The sequence below is a fragment of the Copadichromis virginalis genome, linkage group LG10 (assembly GCF_057382275.1).
Source record: "Copadichromis virginalis isolate Kocher_CV1m ecotype Utaka linkage group LG10, C_Virginalis_male_GT1.1, whole genome shotgun sequence".
Taxonomy (NCBI): domain Eukaryota; kingdom Metazoa; phylum Chordata; class Actinopteri; order Cichliformes; family Cichlidae; genus Copadichromis; species Copadichromis virginalis.
In genome coordinates, this window is record NC_140627.1 from 2,555,966 (window position 1) to 2,569,004 (window position 13,039).

The following is a 13,039-nucleotide window of genomic DNA, read 5'->3' on the forward strand; positions in this document are numbered from 1 at the left end:
TTTGATAATAACATGAAATAAGGCTGCTCTTTTAACAGAAATATCTAATCAACCAGTCTCATTGCAGTGCTTTTGGGCATGTTGGTGTGGTCAAGACTAGCTGTCTAAGTTCAAATCAGGCTTTAGAATGGGCAAGAAAGGTGATTAATGAGACTTTGAATGTGGCATGGTTGTTTATGCATTTATGTGTTAGACTGGTGGGTGTGAGTATTTAAGGAACTACTGCTGGGATTTTCCCGCGCAGCAATCTCGTGGCTCACCAGGAATGGTCTGAAAAATAACCAGTAAGCAGCAGTTCTCTGAGCAGAAATACCTTGTCAGTAAAGTACAGTAACTAAAGAAACCACCCGTTTCAACTAAAGTGTGCAGAAGAGCATCTCTGAATGCACAACATATCAAATCTTGAAAGGTCACACTGTGTGCCACTCCTGGCAGCTAAGCATGGGAAATTGAGGCTATATACTGCACCAAAATTGGACAATAGAAGAAAAGAAAAACATCGCCTGTTCTGATTAATCTTAATTTTTTATGTGACATTTAGAGGGTAGGGTTAGAATTTGGTGTAAACAGCATGAAAGGATCCATCCTGCCCTCTATCAACAGTTCAGGCTGCTGCTGGCGGTGGATTTATGTTTGGGACTTTTCTCAACCATGGGTGCCACAAGCCAGTTTTACTGCCTTACTTTCAGTTAATGTATTTTGTTTTGCACTATGCATATTTTATATGCCATTAGGTCATTTATTGTGAAAATTCTCATGTAGGAACTATTGTACTGCATTTTGGTTCCACTGGTGCACCTGAGGGAGATGCACGCCCATGTTGATGTGTGAGCATGGCAAGTTGAAGCAAGAGAAGCCAATTTAATTCAGAGAAAGTTGTTTCTTAAAAGTATCTGTAAAGTGCTCATTTCTGCCTCAAAGCATGGGTCAGCCAGCGAGGTATGTTTGTATGTTATATAGATCATTTTATGTCTTTAATTCACTCGTCTTACTATCTCATTGGATTTTATGTTATGTTTTAGTTCGACGGTGGCGTAGTTTGTGATCAAGGTGAAGCTGTAACAACCCCAAGATCTTACAACTAACATTAAAGCCAACTTCATGCCATCAGTAAAAGAACTCTTTATTGACTTTAAGAAGAGGTAGAAGTGATAAGCCAGTGTGCTCCTAGTGTCAGTACCAAGCCTGGATAAATTTGGAGGGTTGTATCAGGAAGGGTAACTAATGGAAGACCTTTACCATAAAAAAAAAACCCCAACCATGCAGATCATTAATTTAAAAAATCTGTTTACGTTGAACTCATTCTTTAGTGTCATTTTCTATTTTGTTATGTGATGTATTTATTTTCTTGACTGAAGTTGTTTTTTCTCTTTGGCTGCTATACACAGTAAAGTACTTCTTCATTGCCAATCAGGATAGTTTTGTGTGGTTGGTTAGTACTGGATGCTACCTTTACGTGTTCACAGTTCTATCAGTTTTGAAGAGACCCCCATCACCACTGGCTGAAATGCAGCCCCAGACTATCACAGAGCCTCCACCATATTTTACAAATTGTTGTAGACACTCACTGTTGTACCTCTCAACAACTATCATAAACCTCGTATTTTATTTGGTATTATAAATTTTGTTCTTAATCCTCCCAGTGATTTTCATATAGCAGCGAACATAACATCTGAGAATCTAATGAGATTCTTTATTAATAAAATTGTAGACATTAGGTCTCACATCATCCCTCCCATTTTGGACCTCAGCCGTCTACTTCGAGCCAGTGTCCCCTGCATTACTTAATGAAGTAGTCAGCAACTTGAAAGTTTTTTCATCAATTGTAAACCGTTTTATTCACCGCAGGAGTTTTCTTCCTTCATGCTGGTTGGAGTTTACATCCCTCCACAGGCCAACGCAAACAACGCACTGTGCGAGCTGGCTGACCAGATTACTACCCTGGAGAGGAAATTCCCGGACTCCTTTATAATTATTCTTGGGGATTTTAACAGAGCAAACCTAAACCACGAACTCCCTAAATACAGACAGCATATAGACTGCCCCACCAGGGACAACATCATACTGGATCACTGCTACACCACTCTAAAAGATGCCTATCGCTCTGTGCCCCGGGCAGCTTTGGGACATTCTGATCACTGCATGGTCCATCTTATTCCAGTTTATAGGCAAAAACTCAAACGTGCGAAGCCTGTAGTCAAAACTGTGAAGAAGTGGACTAACGCAGCAAAGCAGGAACTGCAGGACTGTTTTGACTCCACTGATTGGACTGTTTTTGATGCTGCATCTGAGATGCTGGATGAGCTGACGGACACTGTGACATCATACATCAGTTTCTGTGAAGACGTGTGTGTACCAACAAAGACCTTTTGCACATACAACAACGACCCATGGTTCACTCCTAAACTCCAACATCTTCGTAAGGCCAAGGAGGACGCCTACAGAAGTGGTGACAGGGTCCTGTACAAGCAAGCCAGGAACACACAGGAGATCAAAGCAGCTAAAAGCATCTACTCCCAGAAGCTGGAAGAACGGCTCCCAGCCAACGACCCTGCGTCAGTGTGGGGGGGCCTGCAGGAAATCACCAGCTACAGACGCCCCCACCCACTATTGAAGCAAACAAAGACCTGGCCAACGAGTTAAACACTTTCTATTGCAGGTTTGAGACGGACAGACTCCCACGCCCCACCCTCCCCTCCCCAGGGACATTGCTTCAGACATTGACCCCCAACACACCTTCCACCTCTCCCCCCTTCACCCTCCCCCTCCCCAATCCAGTCTCAATGACCACCCCCACCCTCCCCAATCCAGACTCAACGACCACCACCGCCCTCCCCAATCCAGACTCAACGACCTCCACCACACCTCTCACCCCCCTTTCCTCCTCACTGAAACTCAGAATACACACTGAGGATGTGAGCCGACTATTCCAGAAACAGAAGCCCAGGAAAGCCCCCGGACCAGACGGCGTCTCACCCTCCTGCCTCAAAACCTGTGCTGAACAGCTGGCTCCCATCTTTACTCGCATCTTCAACAGATCCCCATCACAGGACTGAATGACTACAGACCTGTCGCCTTGACGTCTGTGGTCATGAAATCCTTCGAACGACTGGTGTTAGCCCATCTGAAAGACATTACAGGCCACCAGCTGGACCCTCAACCGCCCGGGAACTTATGCCAGGGTCCCGTTTGTGGACTTTAGTTCGGCTTTTAACACCATTGTGCCTGAACTTCTCTCCTCCAAACTCTCCCAGCTCAGCGTGTCACCAGCTACCTGTCAGTGGATCACCAGCTTCCTGACAGACAGAAAGCAACAAGTGAGGCTGGGGGAGATCACCTCTGAAACCCGGTCCCTCAAGGATGTGTCCTCTCACCCCTACTGTTCTCCCTCTACACTAACGACTGCACCTCCAAGAACTCGGCTGTCAAACTCCTAAAGTTTGCAGATGACCCCACCGTCATCGGCCTCATTCAGGATGGTGATGAGTCTGCATACCGGCAGGAAGTTGAGCGGCTGGTACTCTGGTGCAGTCAGCACAATCTGGAGCTGAACACATTTAAGACTGTAGAGATGACAGTGGACTTCAGGAGACATCCCTCAACTCTGCTCCCCCTCACCATATCAGACAGCCCTGTGTCGACTGTGAAGATCTTCAAGTTCCTGGGTACAACCATCTCCCAGGACCTGAAGTGGGAGACCAACATCAACTCCATCCTCAAAAAGACCCAGCAGAGGATGTACTTCCTGAGACAACTGGGGAAGTACAGTCTCCCACAGGAGCTGCTGATCCAGTTCTACACTGCGGTCATTGAGTCTGTCCTGTGCTCCTCCATCACAGTCTGGTATGGAGCAGCCACTAAACAGGACAGGAGCAGACTGCAGCGGACTGTACGGGCAGCAGAAAGGATCATCAGCGCCCTCCTGCCCTCCATCCAGGATCTGTACCTCTCAAGAACCAGGAAACGGGCAGGGAAAATCATCACAGACCCCTCACACCCTGCACACAGACTTTTTGATCTGCTGCCCTCTGGCAGACGGTACAGAAGCCTGCAGACCAGGACCACCCGACACAGGAACAGTTTCTTTCCCCTCGCCATCTCCCTCCTAAACAGTTGACCTGTCACACTGCTCCCACTGCCAGACTGCAGCTGCACCTTATGTACATTGTGTAGTATTCATTCCACCTCATTGATTTCTGTATTTCATGTATACAAGTTTAGATTCGTTATTTATAGTTGGTTTACACAGCTTGTGTATGTATGTGTATGCATGTGTAATGTATATATAGACACGTGTGTGTGTGTGTGTGTGTGTGTGTGTGTAATGTATATATAGACACGTGTGTGTGTGTGTGTGTGTGTGTGTGTGTAATGTATATATAGACACGTGTGTGTGTGTGTGTGTGTGTGTGTGTGTGTGTGTGTGTGTGTGTGTGTTACATTGCTGTGCTTGAGAGCCGCCATACCGGAACCAAATTCCTTGTATGTGTCTGCACATATACTTGGCCAATAAACACGATTCTGATTCTGAACCTGAAGCCCTCAAAATGTATTTTGGATATTATTCCACCTAGCTTACTGAAAGAAGTTTTTGACACATGTTTGCTTTCTATTGTTAATAGCAGTCTGGGTCCGTCCCCTCTGATTTTAAACATGCTGTGGTGGAACCCATCCTTAAAATGCAGAATCTGGACGCAACAATTTTATCAAATTACAGACCAATTTCTAAATTGCCCTTTTTGTCAAAAGTTCTGTAGAAAATCGTCCTTATCCAGCTCCAGGCCTTTTTAGATCAACACAACATTGGCGAAGTGTTCCAGTCTGGTTTTAAAACTCACCACAGCACTGAAACTGCTCTTTTACAGAGTTTTAATGAGCTTTTAACTTTTACTGACTCAGGAGACCCTGCCATCCTAATATTATTAGATCTCAGTGCTGCTTTTGATACAGTAGATCGCAGCCTTCTCATCTCTAGACTGGAACAACATATTGGAATAAAAGGGATTGTTTTGGAATGGTTTAAATCCTACCTATCTAATCGAACCTTCTCTGTTAAACTCAGAGACTCATTATACCCAAAGACCGTACTTTCTTGTGGGCTCTAGCCTTGGCCCAGCCGGTTTTTCAATCTACATGCTTCCGATGGGCTCAATTTTAAAAAAATATGATATCTCGTTCCATTGCTACGCAGATGACTCAGATTTACGTTCCCCTGTGACGAAAATCTGTGAATCCTCTGAAGGGTCTGTTTGATTGTCTGGAAGACATTAAGGCATGGATGGCGCTACATTTTCTCAACCTAAATGAGCAGAAAACTGAGGTCATTGTTTTCGGTGCTTGTGACCATCTTGACCTTGGCCATCTAGAGATCTATAAAAAATCATCTGCAACAAATTTAGGAGTGATCTTTGACAGCAATTTGACAAACCGATAAATAACGTAATCAAGACTAGCTTGTTTCATCTTAAAGTTAAGCCTTTTCTCTGCTTCAGAGATTTTGAGAAAGCGATCCTTGCCCTCATCTCGTCTCGACTTCTGTAATAGCCTCTATTCTGGTATTACCGCTACATTAATTGGCCGACTGCAGCTATTCCAAAACGCTGCAGCGGGGCTCCTAACTGGGACGTGCAAGTGGGATCACATATCTCCCATACTTGCATCATTACATTGGCTGCCAGTCAGCTTTCCAATTGATTTAAACATTTTAACACTTGTTTTTAAGACGTTACATGGCCAAGCCCCTATATATCTTGCTGATCTTCTTCTTCGTCTTCTGCCTTGACTGTGTTATTGTACAGTACTTTGGTCAATAACTGTTGTTTTTAAAAGTGCTATATAAACTTGAAACTCTCTCCTGACTTCCTCCGGACATACTGACCAAAATTTCCACAACAGACCTCTTGCCACTGATTTTCAGTCCAGTTCTGTAATCTTGCATAACTCAGCTTTTTCTCGCTGTTTGATTCTTTAAGACTGAAACTTGCATTTCTGATGACGTGTCAGCAAACAGTAGATGGTGCAGTCAGGTGCATCTTTTTGCTAGAATGATTCACAGGTCTGTGTTAACTTGCTTAAGTTAACATAAAGTATACATTATTATTGTTGTTGTTGTTGTTGTTATTAAAAAAAACAGCCAACTTCCAAAGAAAGATGTTAGAAAACCTGGAGAAAAACAAAGTCTGTCTCACTCCAAGCAAAACATTAAGAAATAAGAGTTGGCTGAAGACTTTTACACAATACTGCTATAAAACAAACAAAAAGAAAACAGTTGAGTGAAGTTTGACAGATAGTGCTGGAGACTGCTGGAATGTTGTAATAATCCTGCAAGAGTCACCTCTGACAAAGAGTTTGCACCATCTCCTGGCCAAAGAGACGGTATTACAACCGTCTCAAAACTGCTCTTCCTTGTTTTTTTGCATTAATGCCAGTAAAGCAGGTATAAAATGAAATAACTCTGCCTGTCTAACATAATATAATAACAAGGAAGTTAAAGGACAGAATAAACACAGTAGCACATATACTATATTATGTTGCACACCAAATGTGGCTCCTACGTGTTCCTCAGACTGCGCAGACATATACAGCCACCAAGCACGCTCTGTCTTAACGCTGTATACATTCAGTCCAGCTGAAGTTTGAGTGCGCCTGGCACCCCTCAGCACAGTCATCTGTGAAGCCACTTTACTGTCTAGTTAAGTCACTCACAGCTTTTATATATGCAATTGTGTGTGAGGGAGCATGTGAACGCTGCACTACAGCAAGGTGCTGTAGTGCAGCGTTCACATGCTCTGTCAGGAGTCACGAGTCACACCAGACCTAACATCATCAGCGGTGCTTCTGCAGTTCAGACTCCATTTGTAATGAAACACGTCAGTGCATTGCAAAGGCAGAGTCAAGTAAGACTGATGTCATCAAGGAGCAAATCCTGACATGTCCCCAAGCTGCTCCATTAGCAAACAGGAGGGAGATGTGTTGACACAGTGGCAGTACGTGGGTTACTCTGTGGCGACATGGGCATGTTTTCTGTTTCACATATGCCCCCCCCCCCCCAGTGTGGACTTTAACCTTGCTGCATTCAGCGCCCTCAGTCTCATGTTTTCCAGGAAACTGCTTTTCCCTGACAGTATGCTTTTATCAGACAGATAATTTCACTACAACTCAGCTAAGTAATATAATAAACATATAAAAATGGTCTCCTCTGCATCTTTGAGTGGTTTCGTGACATTTTAGTGGTACATTCATCGCCTGGTTAACCATAAATCTTATTCATCAGTGCTGAGCGAGCCCACATTTACCAGAGGCTACATCCACATGTTGCAGCTTGCCTCACTTCTCAAGAGACGTGATGGCTGAGCTTGTTCGGCGAGTTCTGTGAGGTTAGAATAAGGGGACAGATGGAAGAAAAAAAGTAGTGCGGGGGAGAAAACAGTCTTTAGCACACAGTGTGAGCGTCATGCTCTCAGCAGCCAGTCGTGCAGCAAATAACAGATGTTTGCCTGCTAACAGCCAACAGTTTAATAGACCTAGCAGAATAATTCTGCTTAAAAAAATGCTGTTCCCTTTGTAGTGTTTACAGTCTTTGTCCACTTTTTATTTGCCAGTGTGTGGATAAAGGGCTTGCATCACTTGCATCACAGTAAATGTTCTGTGCTTTATGAGGGCTTTGTTGCTGATCTGTTGATCAGACAGTGCAATGAGCTGTGACTCAGCCAATCCAAAAAGTCCCTGTCATCGTCAAACAAAGGAGCAGCCACACACCTGACAAGAAGGAAGTCTTGCAGTCTTTCAGGCACTCGCTGATCAAACGTACTAGTCTGTGCGGGCAGCTGTGATTCTGTAGACTTTCTGGGCTGCGTTAGTGGCATCTGGTATGTTTATGGAAATCTGTCAAAGTCATTTAATCACTTTAATGTTCTTAATCTTAATACATTTATAATAAAAGCCTAACACATAACCCTGTCACCCATGATGGCATCATTTTTACAACCCCAGTTCCAAGAAGGACGCTGAGTAAAACCCAAACAAAAACAGAACGGATGACAATCTGCAGGTTTATCAATTTTGAATGATCAGAAACAGAAAGGTGGCTGTAAAGGTAAGTGGTCCTAAAAAGCCACAGTAGGAGGAACATTTTGCAACTAATTAAGTGAACTGGCAGCAGGTCAGTAGGATGACTGAATCTCTCAGATGTTTGCTCAAAAGTAAAGATGTGCAGAAGCCTGAAAAAAACACCACTTCATTTACAAATTGTGGAACCGTTTCAGAAAAATGTATCTTAAAGCAAAATTGTAAAGATTATGTATATCTGATCATCTGCAGTACATAACATGATCAAAATGTCCTGGGAGTCTGGAGAAATGTCTGTGTGCAAGGGAAAGGCCAACAATCAATACTGGATGCCCGTGATGTTCGGCCCTCAGGTAGCACTGCTGTGGGAATCTCTGCACGGGCTCAGGAACATTTCAACAAAGCAGTGCCATTCACAGATGCAGGCTACAGCCAGCCTGCAAGGACATGTAAGGAAGAAGCCATATATGAACACGATGCAGAAATGCCACTCTGACTCAAAGCTCATTCAAACTGAAGTCTTTTGTGCTAAAAAAAAAAGCCTTGTTCAAATGCCTGCATCTCTGACTGCATGGTGGTGCATTTGTGCTTATTGAATCAACGGTTTTCACATCCAAGCCGCCATCAGCACTTTAAGGTCTATACAGGTGTAACATATACTCCCATCCAGGTGATGTTTTTTTATTTTTTGTACATATTTTAGGAGGACAGTGCTAAAAAGCTCGCTGCATCTATTACAGCAGACTGTGTGCTGAACTGGCCTTCCTGCAATCCTTTGTTTGGGATGCTCCACACTGTTTAACACAAACCTGTCCCAACTTTTTTGAGACACTTTGCTTCTATTTAATTCAAAATAAAATCATACATTTTCTCACTTTAAACTTTTGATATGTCTTCTATGTTCTGTTGTAAATAAAATAAAGTTTTATAGGGTTTGCACTTCATTGCATTCTGGTTTTATTTACGTTACACCTGCTACTCAGCATCTCGATATTACGGGGCTGTAACTCCATGTCACAGAGAAACTAGCGAGCTTTTCCCTCTTTGCTCAGTATACTTGAATCCCTGATTTTTGAGTTTTGCCTGTGGAAATGGCTAAAGTGTGCTTTCTGCAGCTGTGGCTGAACTTTGGCAAGCAGGCTGTATACAGGCGTAAGGACACAATTTGGCCTAGCAGATATTATGGACAATAGCTTGTGCAACATCCTGTCACTAAAAAGGACGACTAATGCCTTCATTTTATTGTAACCGTTTGGCTGTACCTTAGCATAATGGAGTGTGAGCCCTAGGGAGGTTTCCTTTGCCCCGGGCTACATGACTAATGTGATGGCAGAGAATGACTTAATCCTTTATCCATCAGGGCGTGAGGTACCAGAACAGACTCAAGGCTTAACAGAAGACATGACAAACCAACAGGAAGAAAAACAAATAACTTTTGTGATTTTGTAAATCAGGAACAGGAACAGTCCTGAAAGCTACTGGAGAATTCCACAACACCAAAGATGGTGGGAGATTTATCATTTCCAAGGGAAGCAAAAGGAGAAAGAAAGCAAACGTTTTCATAGTTAAAAAAAAAATCTGATTGAACTGGTGATTATATGCATGCAGTGTTTTATGTTCCAGTGGCCACTGAAGCGAACATTTGTTTTGATCATGATTCAAAACTGCTGCAGAAGAACTTTTGTTTAAAAAAGGAAAAGGTGGATACAAATCAAAGCAGGTACAAATCAGATCCTAGAATTAGTTAACATCACCAGTATATAAGACGTTTAATAAATACTAGCGTGTGGTGTGCCTGTTCAAAGGAGTCACAGGAGACTTTTTACACGTGCTCTGTGCAAAGACAGTAAAGTTAACTAATTTAGGTCCATCTTAAACCACGACAAACAATACAAATCCCTTACATTAATCAAAGTTCTGGGGATTAGCACTGGTTGGTCAGCTTTAGCTTTACCGGCATGATGACTTCCTTCAAACTGCGGGCAAGAGCAGGCAAAATCCTTTAAGAGATCCTTTTCTCTTTTCAGTAGTGCACAGGCTCTCTTACAGACGACCCAGCAGTCTGAGACGCAAAGGTCAGAGATATATGCAAACAGCCTTGACCTTGCTGGGGCCTTGTACATGTCAGCATGCCAGAAAGATCCCTATCTCCAATATTTTGACTATAAGCATGAATGAGTGATGGGCACAGACTACATCTATCTCTTTGCTTCACTTTTGACAGTTCAAAGAGGCATGCTCCCACAAACATCATGATGCACGGCCTTGCCCCGTACAAAGTTCATCTATTAAATCTAAAATATCAAACCATGCACTGTTACAGTGCTTGTAATATGTCAGAATACTGATATATGCCTGTTAGTAGAATTACCCTTAGTGTCTTTTACAAAGATCTCACATTGTTTGCTAAAGTATGTGATGACATAAAAGTGATGTTAACAACTGTGACAGCTGCCTAGAAACTACGCGTCTCTGTTGTGGTTTGTGTCGTTCTGCCGGGGCTGATTGGCTGCATGTGCTACACCTGGGGCCAGTGAGCTTGGTTATAAAGGCTCCCTTCTTTGCTCACTGCTTTGATTTGGTTTCCTTGGTTAAAGCAACTCAGCTAAGTTTGTGTTGTAGCAGCTCGTGCCTGCTGTTTGCTACTGACAAACACATTTTTCTCCACCCGGTTCTACATCATCCTGTCTGCCTCTGTTTTGCCGTACTGTGACACAATTAGCTTTGTGGAACAATTGGCTTCACATCTACTTTGCTCAACAGGCAAAATCTGACTTTTTGTTTTGAAATGGTTAACAGTGCTGGTGATAGTGTCGCTGTGGTCTGGCAATCTGCTGTTGACCAGCTTGGACTTACAAGGGTATAATCTGGTTCTCCCGGAGACCCTGACAGGTGGTGAGCAGAGAGTTATGAGTTTATTGGAGTAGCTGTAGTGACTCGTAAAACACCGTTTTGTAAGAAGTTATGGTCACCGAGCTGTCTTTGCCTTGTGCTTTGTGTGTTTGGAGCTTGGTTGTGCCTACACCTGTTTGTATGAGGTTGCTACTGTTCTGTCCCTGTTAGGCCTACGAGCCGTTTATTCTCTTTTAGGCAGTTAAAATGTCAGTGCTGCTGTTTGGTTGTGTGAGGTTCCAGCTGTTTTCCATCCATTGTTCTGTCTTGATGCACGCTCAATCATCCAGGTAAGGAAATCCCCAAAGGTTGAGAAACGTTTCGTCACTCATCCAGGTGACGTCTTCAGTCTCAGCTGACTGCAGGTTTCGCCAATCTTATAAACAGGACATTTGCATAATGACTGAAACCAGCCCACTGAAGGAAAAATGGGCTGGGAGGCCAGTTGGTCATGAGAATTTGCATATTCATGATCAAAAAACTGATCAAAAAAAGCTGCATTCTGCAGGCTCATTGGGCACCGCTGAATCATCTGACCCTGCGGCTGGGTTGGCTTCTGAGCAGCAATGAGAAATTAAACTGAAAAACAAAAACTAAAATATCAATGAAATTAACTGGAAAGGTTTAGGCTCAGTATGAGTAACATAAATGCTGACGGTCTGGCCTGTGTCTCTCCTGGGCCTTGGCTTTCTCCTCATTGCATGAGTAATCTGCATTTAGTGCCCCAGGGTAGGATTCGCCCTGTAAGCATAAAGCAAACAGTCTGATGCTCATTTAGCTGATAGCTTGGAAGACCAACTCAGACTGTGGCATTAAGCACAGATGCAGAGATACCTGATGTCCCTGAAGTTATAGAAGTGATGTGTGACATGGGGTATTTTGGTATTTGGATTTCCATAACACTTACAACTAAGACGGGTGAGGCACCTGACCTACCCCAGGCATTACCCATTTCCAGAGTTTGGAGAGAAATGCACTTCTGTCATTTCAATCTGGGTAAATTATTTTACACCAGGGTTTCACAGGTCTTTGAAACACGGGAAATGGTGCAACTGCATGTTTCAGCTGTGCTGATGGGAGAAACCTTCCTCATTTGCTGGTCTGGTTGTGTATAAGTTTCTACCTGTCGGCATTCTGCGGGACTCTGCTACTGAACAAAATCCATTTTTGGCAACCAGGAAGAGGTTTGTGCTTCTTCTGGGCTCCATGGGTCACTGCAGTTATAGATTTTGTAAGAATGTTTCATCTGTGTTTGCTCTGACTTTACTTTTAAAGGCTAAGACGAAGTATGTGTGGTATTCTGCGTCAGCAAACTAACTTTAAAAGTGCTTCTCCAGGCACTGGAGTTGCTGAGTCACCGAGTGGGACATGCTGGCTGGGTTGTTGCTGCTGTAAATTTGGTGAGTATGATAAAATTGTAACGAGTAAATATTTTGAATTTACTAGTATAAATAAGGGGGGACAAGGTTAAGGATGTTTGATTCAGGTGCTGTCCAGGTTCCCGATGGGAATCCCGCCTCAGACACTTTGTTCCTACAGGTTGTCACACAACCCGTAAGGACAAAGTGTCTGTTTTGGTTTTTGTGTTGCGGGTTGTGCTCTGTTTTACAGGAGCTGATTAAAGGAGCTATTGGCTGCATGACCTACACCTGGGCCTGTGAGCTGGGTTATCAAAGCTTCCTCCTGTCTGCTAAAACCTGTTATCTTTTGCTCACTGCCCGGATTTATATACCAGATTCCTGAATTAGCGCTTAGCTACAGGATGCATAAGAAAAAGGAGAAGTTTTTAAGGCTCCGTCATACACCCGTGCATGCTTTACACTACTGACAAACAAGTTCTGTTTGTTCTATGCGGTAGTATTAGTTCCCACCTTGTCCAGCCACTCTGCTTTGTTGGGAAAAGAAATGCATTACATTCATCATCAGAATCATTAAATCAAAGTAAAACTACAATTATGCGATTCTCTAATTGTAACACAAGTTCAGATACATATAGATGACGGGGACGCCGGAACAGTGGCATAAAATAAGCCTGAAGTTTCATAAAACATCCATAAAGTTCCAAAAGGCATTTTAATAT